Source organism: Chinchilla lanigera, unplaced genomic scaffold (genome assembly GCF_000276665.1).
Source record: "Chinchilla lanigera isolate Chin_1 unplaced genomic scaffold, ChiLan1.0 scaffold00034, whole genome shotgun sequence".
NCBI lineage: Eukaryota > Metazoa > Chordata > Mammalia > Rodentia > Chinchillidae > Chinchilla > Chinchilla lanigera.
The window spans coordinates 7,886,300-7,902,456 of record NW_004955435.1 but is presented as its reverse complement, the minus strand read 5'-3'; the positions used below and the strand labels follow the sequence as shown (position 1 = coordinate 7,902,456).

At 38.1% G+C, this 16,157-nt stretch overlaps 1 pseudogene; it reads left to right on the top strand.

Annotated features, from left to right (window-relative positions):
• The first annotated feature begins 381 nt into the window (after positions 1-381).
• Positions 382-16,157, top strand: part of LOC102013114 — a 27,481-nt pseudogene continuing 11,705 nt past the window's right edge.

Genomic DNA, 16,157 nt, shown 5'->3' with positions numbered 1-16,157 from the left:
TTTACAGAGAAAAGTGAAGAAGAAATACGTCAGCTAGGCACAGCTCATACCCACGTATAAGAAACATGGGATTCTTTAAGAAATTTCTGATTCTAAAACTGGGGCAAAAATACATAAGATTAACACAGAGTATGTTGTAATACAGCAAGGAAGAAATTGTTTAGAAACCAAAACCTCACAGTAATTTGAGAGAAGTATGACAAAGGCATACAAAAGCCAACTGAAGAATATCCAGTAGTCAGATCTCAAAAAACTAAGCATTCACATCAGTAGTATGTTCACATCAGTAATACACGGGCGCCGAGGATGGGAATGGAGCCCCGGGGCAGCCCGCAGCCTCAGGGACCGCGCTGACACCAGCAGGCCGCGGAGTGATGTGCGCGCCTCGGTGGCCTGAGTGTGGATGACTTCCGGAAGGTGCTGATGAAGATGGGCTTGGTGCTGCTGGTGCTGGTCCACGTGAGCTTCATCGCCGCTGCTGTCCCCCATGGCCCCATGACGCGGTGGCTCTACAGTAGTGTGCGGTCAACGTCTTTTCAGTCACTTCTGCCACTGTGGTCATCTCCTCCAGCATCGCAGCCATCGTGTTGTCACGCTGCCTCCCCAGCACAGCTCTGCGCAGGACCACGTGTAGCTCCAGTGTGGCCTGTGCTCTTCTCTGTCTGACCTGTGCCCTCGACCTCTTGGCCTCCACCGCACTGACCTTTGCCACCCAGGGCCGGGCACTGCTAGCTGTCTGCACTTTTGGGAGCCCTGAACTACTGGTGCTCACACCCTTCTACCCCTTCTACCCCACGCGGATTTACAGCCTGGAGCCCCTGGAGGGCCACAACCAGAGGAGCTGCACCAGCTCCATGCCGCTGACCCTCTGAGGGCCAGCGCCTCGTCCAGCCCCATGGCCGCCGGGCCTGCCACCGAGCCTGCACTGCGGTGATCAAGTTCCAGATGGCCCCAGGACCCCTGGAGCCAGCCCAAGAGAGCTCAGTCGACCCCTGGGGACCCAGGAGGGGTGTTTCAGCCCCTGGTCCCAGCCACCTAGCCCACTGCACTGAAATGAAACTTTATTTGAAAGTTATTAAAAAAAAAAACCATAAAAAAATACAGTGTAGTAAAAATGGCATTTTACCTCCATAGTCTTCCTCTCTGAAATACATTGCCCCAGTGTAAACATCAGAAAAAAACACACTAAAACCTTTGAGCAAGATTCTGCAAAGTGCTTGACCTATACTCATCCAACTATCAAAATCATCAAAAAATAAGGAAAGTCTGAGAGAGTGTCACAATTGAGAGGAACCTAAGGAAATAGAAAAATTACATGTAATGTAGTGGTATTGTGGATTGGATCCTGAAAATGACCATTAATTAAAGAAAACAAAAAATGTGAATAAAGTATGAAATGTAGTTAATAATTAATGCATTAAAATTGGTGAATTTTGACAAATACACCATACTGTTGTGAGAGGAAGAACTGGAGAAGGGCGGAAGGAAACGTGTGGGTAACAACGCTACTTGTCTTCCGACACTTCTGTTCTTATATTAAATAGTATTTTAAGAAGCTTTATCTTACAAGCTTACCACCGTAAGCGTTATATGGTGAACATTTACTGCCACTCTTATCATTTCCTAGATAGAACAAAAAGGATCAGTATGATAATTTTATCTGAAAACAAACTGTCAAAGCTGTGTTCTCAAGGAAGTAATTTTCTTTTTGGTGAACATACGCCCAATGTTTTACAAATCCGGTATTGGCAGGATCCATTGTGCTAATTGTGCCACCTCTGAAGGCACAATTTTGTGCAGTTTGATAGCTTTTGCTTGGTGCTGTAAAAATTGAGGAACTGAATTTGGTATTCTCCTATTTTCAAGAAAATTTGTGCATCACATTTGAATTACTTTAATAATTTTATGAAACTTGATTTTTTAATGTATATTTTCTACTGTGTGGGCCAAAACAAACCATATAAAGATGTATCTAAAATCTTGTGCTATCAATATTTTACATTTAAAAAGTACATGTTATATAAAAGCTCAACAGTAATTGTTCAATATTATTTACTTGACTTTCAAAAAGTTACTTAGTTTTTAGCTAATATTTAGAATAGATATGGTGAGATATTTAAGCGTTCCCCCTCCCACAATGTATTAAACACAGTGCACTTTCTATTTTATGTTTCCTAAGTTTCTGCATTTATTTAAATAAAAATGTTCACAAGCCAAGTAAAACACCAGCTTGGTAAAGCTGAGTTCCAGCAGGCAAACATGAGCCAGTTCCACATGTACCACTGACGGGCGCCTGGTAGACTCTAAGCTTTATTTTTCTCTTTACTGAACTACTAATTAGGAGAGGTAGTTGTAAAACAAAACCTGAAACTGTATGGTGGAGAAACCTAAGATTTCAACTTGTTCTTCTAGGAACACATGCACTCAAAATACCTTATTCCATTCTTAACAAGCATGAAAAATGTGGCCTCCGGGCTGACCTACTTTATAAATATAGTTGTGAATATCAAATTTCCCCCTGTCTTCTTTATGGTATGATGCTAAATACTAAGTAGCATCCAACTGTATTTTTATAGATTATAATCCATTAGAGGGCAAAGACCTGTTAAACTTGCTGAGATTCACAAATCGCACTTTTACACCAAGTGGAAAGTCCAATGAAAATCCCATGAATTGCTGTGGTCATTCTCTAAGTGGTCCCAGTTGTGTACAAGATGACTTAATCAATTCCCTTCTTCCTTTTCAAAGAACAATTTTAGTAAAGGCTATTAAACACAGTTCCTACATGAGGAGAACCACAGTATCAAAGGCTATGCTGTCATCACAGAGGTCTCTTCAGTTATTGTTCTAATTTTTCTGTATTGCTTTAGATTGACTACTATGCCTGAGACGATTAAAGAAATAAATTCACCAAACTATCAACAGCATTTTACAATAATTACTTATCAGGACCGAAGCGAGGTTACAAACCAGTAAGTGTAAGCACTGATGATCTTTAAAGAGCTTGAAGTACAGAGCAGTGCCCTTCCAAGACACAGTGCATTCATTCCCTGTGAATTTTTTTTTGTGGTGCTGGGAATTGAAATGACCTTGCACTTGCCAGGCAGGTGCTGTGCTGCTGAGCTAGGTGGATATTTTCACTTGTCTCCAGGCCCATGTGGATATTTTCACTTGTCTCCTTCAAATATTTTTAATAGAGCTTAAACCCATTTTCAGTGCCACTGCTGTGTATGAAATGTTAAAAATATTTTTATCCAATGAAGCCATGGAGATAGTAAAAATTCAAATTTGTGTTTAAAGCAACATAGATCTATAGCATTACTTTTATCAAAGAAATTAATTTATCATGTGTGCAGGGAAGCAATTTTGCATTGCATAGTGCATGATTTTGACCACTGACACGGCTTTTTGACTGGTGTTTTCATGCTACTTAATCTTTACCTTCCTGATCTCTGCAGTGTCTGTGAGTTCTCATGTATTTGGAAGATCATGGCAGAAGGGTTTCCTAACTAAGCTAAAAAGGATCCTTAAGGCAAAGGAAAGTCATCAAACGCAAAGCAAGAGCAAATTAATATATTTTTTGAACTAGTACTATAAGGAGAAAAAAATCAATAAAACGTTTACCAGCACCTGTGTTTTCTTACATAATGTTTATAGAGTAGACTTTCCTGAATCAAAGAGCTTGCAATCATTTTTCTCCTATTTAAATTATTATTAAGACAGCATTCTTTCTAAGATAGTGTTTTATATTCAGTAAGATTACTATTTTTCTAGTCTGAACTCCACGATTTTATAGGGTTTTTTTTTTATTTCTTCTCTTATCATGTGAGTCACTTTTATGGAATAAGACCATTATCAGTTGCTTCTACTTACTTTGAATTACCTGCACAAGCATAAAGATTGCATGTAATTCTCCTCTGATTCTTCTTCTTTTTTTTTTTTTCTTTTTGAGACAGGGTCTCACTGTGCAGTTCGGGCTGGTCTTGAACTCATTTTGTAGCACAGGCTGGCCTTGAACTCAACGATCCTCCTGCCTCAGTCTCTCGAGTGCTGGGATTACAGGTGTGTACCACCGTGCCCAGCTGTAATTCTCCTCTGAAACTGACTGATACAACAGATTCCAGTTGACATCTCTTTTTTTTTTTTTTTTGGTTTTGGTTTTTCTCTGGTACCGGGAACCGAACTCACGACCTTGCGCTTGCCAGGCAGGCGCTTTTGCCGCTGAGCTAAATCCCCAGCATTTGACATCGCTTAATGAATACATAATAGACATTTTAAGTCTAATATTAACCAAAATTGTAACCTTACTTGCTGACTGTATTAGTTTTCTATCCCTGTATAGCAAACTTAATAATTTAAAGCATCTTTTCATTATTTCAGTTTCCACAGATCAGAAGCTCATGCATAAAGTAGCTGAGTTCTCTGTTTGGACTCTCTTATGGCCAAATCAAGCCGTATCCTGGCGTCTGATGTACCCACCCAAGGTCATTCAGGTTAGTAACAGAATTTAGTTCCTCGCTCCTATATTGCTGAGATCCCATTTTCTTGTTATCACCCAAGGGCAATAATGAACTCCTAGGCTGTCCTCAAGTTTTGTCATGTGACCTTCATCTCATAAAACATCATTTTGCTACCTCTTTGAGAATAGCAGGGAAGCACTTCTTGGAAAGTTCACCTTGTGAAGATATCAAGCAATGTACTGTAAAATTCAGTGAACCCCACCTCAAATCCTAATCTGACCTGGTTTACATCTCCTCTCCATTAATTTCTTCTGTAATTCTTTTTCCATCCAAAGCAGAGTGATTGTTAAACTTTTTAAATAAAATCATTTTATACTTCTTTGCTTTCTTTGACTTCCTTCATGGTTTGAAAAAATTTATAAACCTTTAAACAAAGACTCACAAGGCTCTATGAGAATATGCTGTGATCTGAAATTTGTGCGCTTTGGAGTGAGTTGTTTGGGGCAATGATTAAGGTATGAGTGTTCTGTCCTCAAAGTGGATTAGTTCCACTCATTAAAAATCCCGCCAAGGGTAAGGCCTAGAGTTGCCTGCCCCACAGTGAGAATGGATGAGTTACTTTATGCTTTTTTCTCTGTGTGTTTTCATCCTCCTTTACCAGACAGCTTTCTCAGACCCTTCCAAGGTAGGAGAGATAATGGAATGAAGTGATTTTTGCTTGGTTGGTTGTTCCATTTCCTGTCTGGTATAGGGAGAAGCTTACTATCCCATAGGACACTTTGGAGAATTGCATTTAGAGGTTGTAATAGTTGAATCATTTTATTTTCCTGGTTAGATGCCCCCTTTCAACCTCTATATTCCCTGGAGATTACTCACATAATCTCATACTACTGAAAACTTAACTAGAGTTCCTTCAAAAATACCTTTTGGTCTGTCTCAAAAATGGCTTCTGCCCAGCTCTGTTGCCTGTAGTGGCCCCTGCCTGGTCCACTAACACACCCTTTGCCACAAGGAAGTTAAGGAGACCAGGCCAATCGCAGAGCAGCAGTAATAATCCTGTGGCTCTATACCAGGCATTACATCCTTAATCTACAAAATGTACAAAGTTTCACCAGGAAATTGAAAAACTGTAGAAGACTGTAGTTACTTTTATTGTTGTTGTTACTACATTTAGTATCACCCATTTTTCTAAAAGAATTTATTCCTTACTGGCATTACAAGATGTGCTGTGTTCATCTTATATATCTTGCCCCAGTTAGGGAATCAGGAATTTCTTGAAGGGTCCCGCGTTTCTTGTATGTGGATATTAGGTATGCCTAGTTGAGATATTATTTCTTTTACATCTTTTCAATTTATACAGCAAGAGGCTATAAGCTTGTAAATTTCCCTATCTGTAAATCATACCATCGGTTCAGTAGTCCTCTCATAGCTACTGTTTATTGCCTATGATTTTAGTTACCCATAATGTATTGCTCAGCATTTTTACTGCAAGACAAAATACCTCTCATCTCTAACTTAAAGGAGAAGTTGATTTTTGGCTTATGGTTGCACAGCTTTTGGTCCATGGTCTGCTGGCTCCAACAGAGAACCATGATGGTGGAAGGGGGTGGTGGCCCACAGCTGTTCCTTTCATGGTTGTAATCAAGCAAAGCACCAGTAAGTATTGTCAGCTAAAGATATACCATCCAATGGCATACCCCAGTGACCTACCTCCAGTTGGGCCGTACTTCCTAATAGCACGTTTAGCCATGAATGTCAGTGCATTGACCCCCAAAACCTCATCCAGGAGTCTTTGAATTAAGTTGACAATTAAGATTGACTCCCATGGCACTACTCCTGGTCAGTCTGACATCTAAGCACATCTGAAATCATTCTTGACCTCCAAATAAACACAATAAGAAACACTTTAAAAATTCCACCTAACATGTCACAACTATCCTGTGTATAACTGGCAATAATCCTGTCACCAGAGACTCAACAGTGTCAATACTGCACCAAAGGCCAAGTCCAAAGATCCCTCTGCAACTCAAGGTGAACTCTTATCTGTGAACCACCATGGAATTCAGAAAGCAAGTTACATATTTCTAATATACAGTGGTATACAGTAAACATTCGCATTGCAAAACAGAGGAGTAGGAATAGAAAAAAATAGGAGCAAAGCAAGACTGAAGCCCAGCAGAACAAACCTTAAGTTGTGTAGCCCCATGCCTGGCATCCAGCACACATGCTGGTGACACATGCATTCCAGAGGACTCAGGTGGCCCACCCCTATGGCCTTCCTCATTGCAGTGCACATGACCTTTTCTTGGGCTTGATTTGCTTGGTCCCTGTAACTTCCCCCTGCAGAAGTTCCACGTTCCTGGCATCTCCATCTCCCTGGGGTTCTTCCCTTGGCTTCACTCGCACAGCTCTATGCATCACCCTCAAATGGCTCTTGGCAGGGACTTTAATCTCGTCACACGTCTTTACTTGGCCCCTCAGGCCTTCATTTGAAATCTGAGTGGAGGTCTCTGTGATACCATAGCTCCTGTGTTCTCCATGCTTGAAATAACAGCATCATGTGGACAATACCAAGATCTGCTGCCACTTGGAGTAGGAGTAGCCCCTCCCCGCTTGGACACTGTCTGCAGTGGCATCTTGCTTGCCTGGAGGGCTGAGCTTGGTGAAACGAACCCTTCCTTAACTAGGTACCTCGGTGACCCTTTTTGGAGTCCAGGGGGTCTTGGAAGGATTTACACTTTGTAGTTTTGAGACTATGGTGAGTGACATCTTGCTGATTCCTAAGATGTCCTTAGGGCATCTTTCTTCTTGTCATGGTTTAATGTATTTTGTTTCTTTTTAATGGTGTTCATCCCCTCAGCAACTACACCTCTTCCCAGCTTTACCCTTTGGGTGTCATTCTATCCAAAGTGTAAATTTTTCAGATCTTTCAGCTCTTTTTGCTCCAGATTCTCTCTATCAGTCTGGTGAAAAGTAGCCAGCCATACCTGTGCCACAGCCTGAATTTTGGACTACCTTGAAATTTCCTCCAGTAGGTCTTTTAGTCCATACCTTTAAATTCAGTCTTACATAAAGGGCATGGACAAAAGGTAGACAAAGTTGAGAGTTCCTGTGATCCAGTCCAGAAGTCTTTTATTCCAATCAAGGTGTCATTTAAGATTAACTGCAATGCATGATCAACCAGAATGCAACAATATTCAAGAAAATACTCATAAGTCTTACTCTTCTGAGTTATGTGATGAAGCATCATGCTATCCTGTTGTCCCATCCAGAACATGAGTCATCCCTTTGCCCAGTGGATCCACGCTATGTACACTACCCTACCATTAGTCATGTAGTAGCCATCTCACTGAATGACTGTCACGGCGTCTAAGTGCTTGGGTCCTTTAACCCTTATTTTACATAATAATGGCTCCAAAGTACAACAGTGGTGATGTTTGTGTTTCATTTCAGGGTATTGTGAAAATTGCTTTATTTTCTCACTAGCTATTGATGTTAATCTTTTATTGTGTCTAATTTGCATATTAAAATTTTCAGAGATATATATGTATAGGAAGAAAGCATAGCATATACAGGTTCTGATGCCATCTTGTGCTTCAAGCATTCACTGGACAGTTTGGATCATACTGCCCTTGTTTGCGGTAAACTAGAATATTTTATGTTAATGTCTCCAAATTTATTCCATTACCACATGGATTACTCTTGCTTGTCCCATGTCTGTTTAACTTTAACCTTCTACTCCAAACACGGGAAAACTTTGGCTCCTATAATCCCTTACATATATTATGGTGTGAACATTGCAAACCTGTAACTTCAGTGATGAAAACTGTATGAACTAGACAGTAATACTTGTGTGTATAGTTCTTTTTGCCTTTGAGACAGAGTCCACCGCAGTTTCCACACACGTCCAAAATATTACAGCAATACTCTTTTCCCTCACCCCTTTCAGTGAGTTGGTTTTTATACTTGTAATGCATTTAGGTTTACACTATTCTACACTTCATCCTAGGATTTCCAAACTCTTGAATGTTTTTCTAAAATATTCACACATAAAATGATACTCTTTGTGCTGTAAAATTTACTCATTTTGTGTAAGTTGATAGCTTTTTATTAATATCTCTGAGTTGTTTTGCCATCAGGACCTTTACATTTCACAGTGCAGTAGTAGAAAGAATGGTTAAGTCCCCATAGATTGTGAGGATCTAGCCTGTGCTACTATATGCTTAATTTCTACTTAATAAAAATCATTTTTAGCCATCCCCAACTTTGGGTTTTGGTTCATTATAAAACTTCAAATCACAACTCAAATCACATGGTCATTTATTCCATAGTCAGTTGTTCAGTCTTGTTGATGTTCTAATGACAAAAGGGGAATTGTTTTTCAGTGGAAAAATAATTATTTGTCAAAGAACAAGATTATTATAAAGCTGACCGTTTATTTTCTTAGTGTGAATTTATATATGTTCCTATTGGTTAGAAATATTTTTAGCATCATTGACTTTGTCTCATCACAAGAATCTTGTGGTAGAGCAATTTGTTCTGCATTTTGAATAGCTAAAGAAAAACAAAGTAGTGTAATGTTTCCTAAAGTAAAAATAACAACAACAAAAAAACTAAAAATAACATAGCCACCACCATCTATGGTATCACTTTATAATATTATGATGTACATGGTTCAAAAACCTGTTGCTTAGAGGAATACTAGATTTTTGAGCTAGTCTTGGAAATGATATAAATAGATAAAAAGAGTTGTAATTATGCAGTAGTGTTTGCCAAGGTGGCAGTGAAGTTAGAATAAATGCAGCTTTTGAAGAGATCAAGAAGTGCAGTATAGGAGGCAATGTTCAGAGTACACTATGAGAAATATCACTTAAAAAATCTGGTAAATCTACTAGGGTGATTCTTTAGAGGGAGTTTCAGAAATAAGTACTTTGGGTTGAAAGTCAAAGCTAAAGATAAATAGGAACTTTGCCATTGATTTCCAGAATTATAAGAAATCTAAGAAGGTGTCTCCTTCATTTTGGAATTTAAATTAAAAATGATTTGCATAATTGTTAATTGATCAATGACTCTTTATCACTTGTATCTTTTTCCCAGGTTAAAATAAACCTTTATTTTTCCTTGATAAAAACAAGGAGCCACACCCATGTTTTCTCAGAACATGAGAAGATCTTTGTAAAGATATTCTAGATTATATTGTTGAGAGCCAAACGTGGGCACCCAGGTAGGGAGGTTGGGAGGTTGAGTAAATGTAAACAGACTGGTTTTTGTCAGATAATGAAGAAAATTTTCACCAAAGCAAAGATGAGAGTGCAATCACTTCTTTTTCCACCTAAAAATGATATAAAACTATTTATATTCATTTTCTATTCTGTTACATGAGTCAGTTACGTACTAACACCTCTGCATATTTTTAAAGGACTTTCTGTTTAATCGCCAATGATAGGAATCCCAGGAATGCCCCTAAGGAAAATATTTGGCAGGTGGAGGCCTCTAGGTATTTCTCAGGGCATGCCACCTGCTCATATGGCCAGTGTTGGGAGCCTCAGAATTTAACTGAGATAGGGTTTTCTAGGTGTAACCTTATACGGGAAAGAAAGAGCACACCGTTGAAAAGTTCTTTTAAAATGACTGTTCCCTGATTTCCTCTAGTATCTGTTCATCGTCTCTCAACTCACGATACAGCAAATATGGGACAAAGTAGGGGGGAAGATGAGTACCAAGAGGTAACTTAAAGTAATGAGATAGCTGTAATCCTGCATTTTCATTGGCCATGGACCTCCATGAGGTTTTCTGCACTGTGGCTTGCTAAAAATGGTACTAATTCTTCCTGTTTCTGTGAACTTTAATAGTGTTCAAAGAATATTCTTGTGCATCATCTCATTTGAACTTCACAATACTGCAATACCAAAAATTGTATATAAATACATACTTCTATACATGGGTTTTTATTTGATGATGTATAAAGTGACTTCCTTTACAGTCTCTCATTTAATCTCCATAAAACTTGTGTCAGTTATATAGAACATGTATTATCAATGCATTATCTTCTTTTAACAGAGTAGGAAAAAAGATATGGACAAGTCAACTAACTTGTTTAAGATACTACTACAGTAGATAAGCAAAGAAATTGAATTTAGCTCAAAACTTCAGACAGATTCTTATATAGTTTGTATCCCACTACACTATTGAACTGGAGATCTTTTAATAACCTTAGTGTTCAGGTTGCATTCCATATTAATTAAATAATGAATAGGGGTGAGAGCCAGACATCATTTGTTTTTGAAGATCCCTCACTGGTTCCCATATTCAGCAAAGCTGAAGAACCAATAATCTTTTAAATAATAAATGAGCCTGACAGTGATGTACTCATTTGCCATAGTGTGTGTCTGAGGCCCCATTAACACACCGTTCTCATAAGTGTGTTACCATGTGTTTAATTTAGAGAGATTATAAGTGGTTTCCCTTCTCACCAGTGAAATTATATATGCTAGAAATACTGAGAAACCTATGCTTTCCTATGAGAACAAGGAGCAAGGATTTTTTTCCCAATTTTGGTCAATCTGACTATGAAGAAAAATTGGACAAAACACAAGCATGGAAATCTTGAACACAGTTTCTAAGCCAAAATACCTTTGTGAACTGCCTTCAGAGTTATCCTACTTAGCTGATGGTCTTGTTATTATTTCTTCAGTTTTTTCAAAGAAATCTTGCTGAGAAGATCAGAGTAAAACAAACAATTTATGCTATCGGTGGATATGAAAGAAGGTCTTAGATATCCAGTATGCCACTGAATACTTTTTTAGAAATCAGGATTCTAGGAATCCAGGTCTAAATTGGCAGGATTGTCTCTGCCCAGTAGGCCAAGACATTCCAATTCAGAATACTCCAGGAAGTCTGCCTGCACTGGAACCAGAGACTAGTATGATAATACTTTTGAGGTAGTCCAAGTGGAAAGTTCAGTCAGCTGTTCAGTTGCCCATCGTGTTTGTTATCAACAGCTACCTTCAAAGCTTCTGGCTGTCATCAAAGAAGCAAGTGTATTTCAAAAACAATAATAAAAATACAAAACCTCCTTCTTAACGACTCTGGGCAGGCAGACCCAGTGAAAGAGCCAGAAATCTGTAGCAATGAGGATGCTATTCATTAAGTGAGACTAGGGCCGTTTAGTATCTCACAACACTAACCAAAGTGTAAATCCTTTAGAGAGCAACAGTACAATAGAGTTCTAACTTGTCTCTAGTCAGTTAAGAGTAATTGGTCCCTGAAGTAAGGAAATAGCTGTAAAAATTTTCAGATAATTTGCAAAAAAACTAGTCTTCCTAATATTACTACTTTTAGTGAGGATTGGGGTGGCCATTTTTACTACTTTTTTCTCATCTCTTCCCTCTTAAATGAGATAGGGGCAGATCAATTTTATTGAGCATTAAGAAAAATACATCTGTTTCAAAGACAGATGTTACCTAGCATATTTGATATGTGAAAGCTTACTGCACTAGCAAACATACATAGTACTCTCCTTGGACTGTGTGCATATATATATATATATATATATATATCATATATAACCATATAGATAATACCATATATATTATATATGGCCTATCTACTTTTAGACACAACTAGACTACTTTGATAATGGTCAAAAATAAATGGGCTTTATGTTATATTCTGTTCATGCTGAGTAGGGATCCTAGACTTGGCATTCAGTTCAGTGTCAGGAAACATGTTCTCCTTTTGGCTCTGATGCTACCTCACTGAGGAATTTAAATTCTTTATGTATCAGTTTCCTCATTTTTATTTATTTTTATTTTTAACTCCTTTTTAATAAATGGACAAGGGTATCGTTTTCTCCCATACCTTCATAGGTTAATGGAAGGTTTAAATGTGAAAGTTCTTTGCCAAAAATAATGTCTGAGAAATTATTTTTCATTTCAATCTTTATAGAAGTGCACTTTCACCTCTATTTAATAATGTAGAAAGGATCATCTACTTCCTGTACTATACTGTAGAAACATACTTTAGACATATGTTGTAATGCCACAAGATAAGCACAAAATACCTTTACAGAGTGTCAATATCACATGAATATTTGGAGAAAAGTTTAATGCTTGGATAAATATCAAGAATTTTCTTTATTAATTATTAACATATAAAATTTTCCTGAATTTTAAAGCCAGTGTTAGACTTCAAAATAATTTTGGCAAGTAGCAGCTAGTTTCAACAGTACTTCCATAACCCTGAGGCAGATACATTTATTTTCTTCTTTGCTACTACAGATAGGCAGTGCAGTTTGTGAAGCCTTGTTACTGTATCAAATTCAAATTTCCATTTCATATATAAGGCCTCTGTAATATTGGATCTGATTGCCTGCTGACCCTGTAATTCAGTCTACATTCTGATTGGTACATCTCCTAGTTGTTGCAGCAGGAATTCTAAGATACAGTCTGTGTATTATAAACAGTTTGTTCCATAATATACTGTACTAACATGCTTTTTAAAAATTAAATTTGATTTATCATTGCCTAAAAAATGGAGCTAAACCCATTTATTCTTTCCTTCTCTGTGTGTGTGTGTGTGTGTGTTTGTATGCATATGCACACATGCATGTTCAAGCACATGGAAATGACCATAATTGCTCAGCCTCCCCATTTTTTGGTCCTTGGCTCTATAGAGATTTTTTCTTTTTTGCATTTTTTGAGACAGGGCCTCACTGTGTGGTCCACGCTTTCCTTGAGCTCACTTTGTAGCCCAGGCTGGTCTTGAACTCACAACAATCTTCCTGGCTCAGACTCCTGAGTGCTGGGATTACAGGCATGTGCCACCATGCCGGGCCTAGGGTGAACGTTTTAATGTTTTTTTTTTTATTTTTTATTTTTGTTTTGTTTTAATGTTTTAAGGTCTGAGCATTCTTCCCATGGTGAAAGATTTCTTTATCAGATAATTGTGAGTCTTATACCATAACTGATCTGTGAACATTCCTGGCTTAGTATATGTGTAAAAAAATTGCAGGAGTACATATTAATGCCAGGAAAATATTTCTGGCAAGATTGATGTTCATCAAATATATCATTAGTTGCTTTTTGTTGCTCAGTACCGTGCCCTTGTACTGATGCATGCTATTTATTTGTTGATGGGCTTCTGTTGGGATAGTATGAGTAAAACTGCAATCATTATCTACAAAAAAGTCTTTATGAGATTTATGGTTTCACTACTCTTAAACAAAGTACTAGTAGTGCCATAGGCGGTCAAATTGTAAATATGTACAATTGCAAATATATGTATAATTTTTAAAGAAAGCTCTCAACAACTTTCCTGAGTTTTATTATTTTGCACGTCTTTAACTGAAAATGACAGTACCAGCTGCCCATGTAACTTTCCAACAGTTGGTGAAAGGAGACTGTTTTATTTGCTCAGCATGTGGTGACACTTTTTTGTACTTTTAATTTGTATTTCTCTGAAGACAAAATTGAGCATCTTTTTATCTATCTATCTATCTATCTATCTATCTATCTATCTATCTATATTTACTACCAGGAATCGAACTTGGGATGTTGTGCGTGTCAGGTAGGCATTGTGAGGCAGAGTTATATTCCCAGCCCTGTATATGTTCTTTTGTGATGCAATATTTTTATCCACTTTTAGTTGGTGTGTCTGTCTGCTTATTAGCAACTGGTAAGATACATATGTTGAAAATACTATGTCTGTGTCTATCAGTTGTAAAATTATCTCAAGTCTAATTTTGTGGAATCAGTAGTGATATCACCTCTTTCATTTTTGATAGTTGCTATTTATGTCTTTATTTTTGTCTTTCTTTTATACAGGTCAATCTGCCAAACAGGCTTATCAGGGATTCTTGTCTTTCAAAATAACTGGTTTTTTGGTTTAACTGATTTCCTCTAGAGATTTTATATTTTCAATTTTATTTGTTTTTTAGTAGATCATGTTTGATTCCTTTTGTAGGGGTTTTTATTTTCTACTTTTCCTAATTTTTAAAAGTTACATGCTTAGATCATTACTTAGGAGCTATTGTCCTTTTAATCATAAACACAAGAAATATAATTGTTCTGATTTATCCAATCACTAAAGTAGCTGCATTCCACTCCCCCTAAATTTATTGTTTTTCACACCATTTACAGTATTCCCTAATCAGTTCACCTTCAAATAATATTATATCATTTCATATAAAGTTATGAACATTGGAATAATTTGCTCCAAATTCCACCTTCCCATCTTTGAAGAATTATCATATATTTTAAGTTTTACTTATCTTATAAACAAATTAATTGCTCTTATTTTTCTTTTGGAAGTGTAGTCCTTTTATACATTTAAAACTTTAAACTAATTAGAGGCTTAATGTTTTTGGAGACATTAAAACTAAGAGTGAAGCTATGAGTAGCGCCACACCTGTAATTGTGGGGAGCATCTGTAGCTCAAGATCGATTGCACATGTGGGGCTTGAGCAAGGCCACCCTAAGAACACAAGGTGCCCAAAGTTAGCCAGGCAAACAGATTGTTAAGCAGAGGGGTTTTACCTCTCATCCACCTCCCAACTGTATAAATAAATGCACGGCCATCACTGCGTGGTTCCTTTTCTCCCACCAGGGGAGGAGGTTTCTGCCTTCTGACTCTTGTCTTCATTTCTTCGTCCCCCACTGTCCTCCCCCTGGGAATTTGGAGAGCTGTGCTGGACACGGCATTTTGGTGCCTGAACAGGGATCTGGGGCATGAGGAAACTCATCATATAGCAGGTACAAGGACAGCTCTGAATACACACAAGAGCAAAACAGGCTCACAAGAGCAAAGGAGCAAAACAGGCTCACAAGAAGCATAGGCAAGAGAGGTGTATTGATATTATCAGTATTTCATCAGGTGTAAAACATAGGGTGAACAGGTTCTCAAGAACAACATATGTATATACAAATACTTGTTGTATTATTGATTCCTGTATTTACCTTTTCTTTGTGGCCCTTGATCATGGATTGTCCTGATGATCCTATGCCAACTGAGGCAACCACAGAGGATTTGGCTCAAAGCACTATCTTAAAACTAAGTTCTGAGCAGAAAAAGGATAGTAGAGCAACAATCTCCCACCATAGAGCTTAAACTCTCTAGCCCTGCTCAATCAGATAAGGAAGGAATTGTGAGGGGCAAAAAAGACCTTTCCCCACTAGAGGAGTGTTTCACTGCAACTTCCATTTCACAGCTGCCCAAAGTAAAACCAGTAACTTTCACTATGCGATAAGCAGTTACTTCCACTTTCTTAGTTCAGACACATTTGCTGCATCACAGGCTGAGGCTTTCACATGTCATAGAATAGAGTCATCCTTTCTCCCTTGCAATTGGCACTAAAAGAAGCTGGGGGGGGGCGTGCAGGCAGGAGAATCCCTAGAGGGTTTTAAACATGTCTACGCTGCTGTTGAAGCCCAAGATCCCCATAAGCTGTGATAAGTTATACATCTTCATGAAGCTGTACCATTCAAGACCTTAAAAGAATTAAAACAGCAACCATTACCTGTAGAAGCAATTAGAGAGAGTGAGGGCACTTTTTCTCTAATTGCTCCCCAGCCCTACCCTCCAGCACCAAGCACGTTTAAGACCTCTAATAAGCAACAAAACACAGCAGAGACTTGAACCTGAGTCTAATTCTTAAAATGGAACCCCATGCTATTTGTACTAGAGTCTGTGGACCTTTGC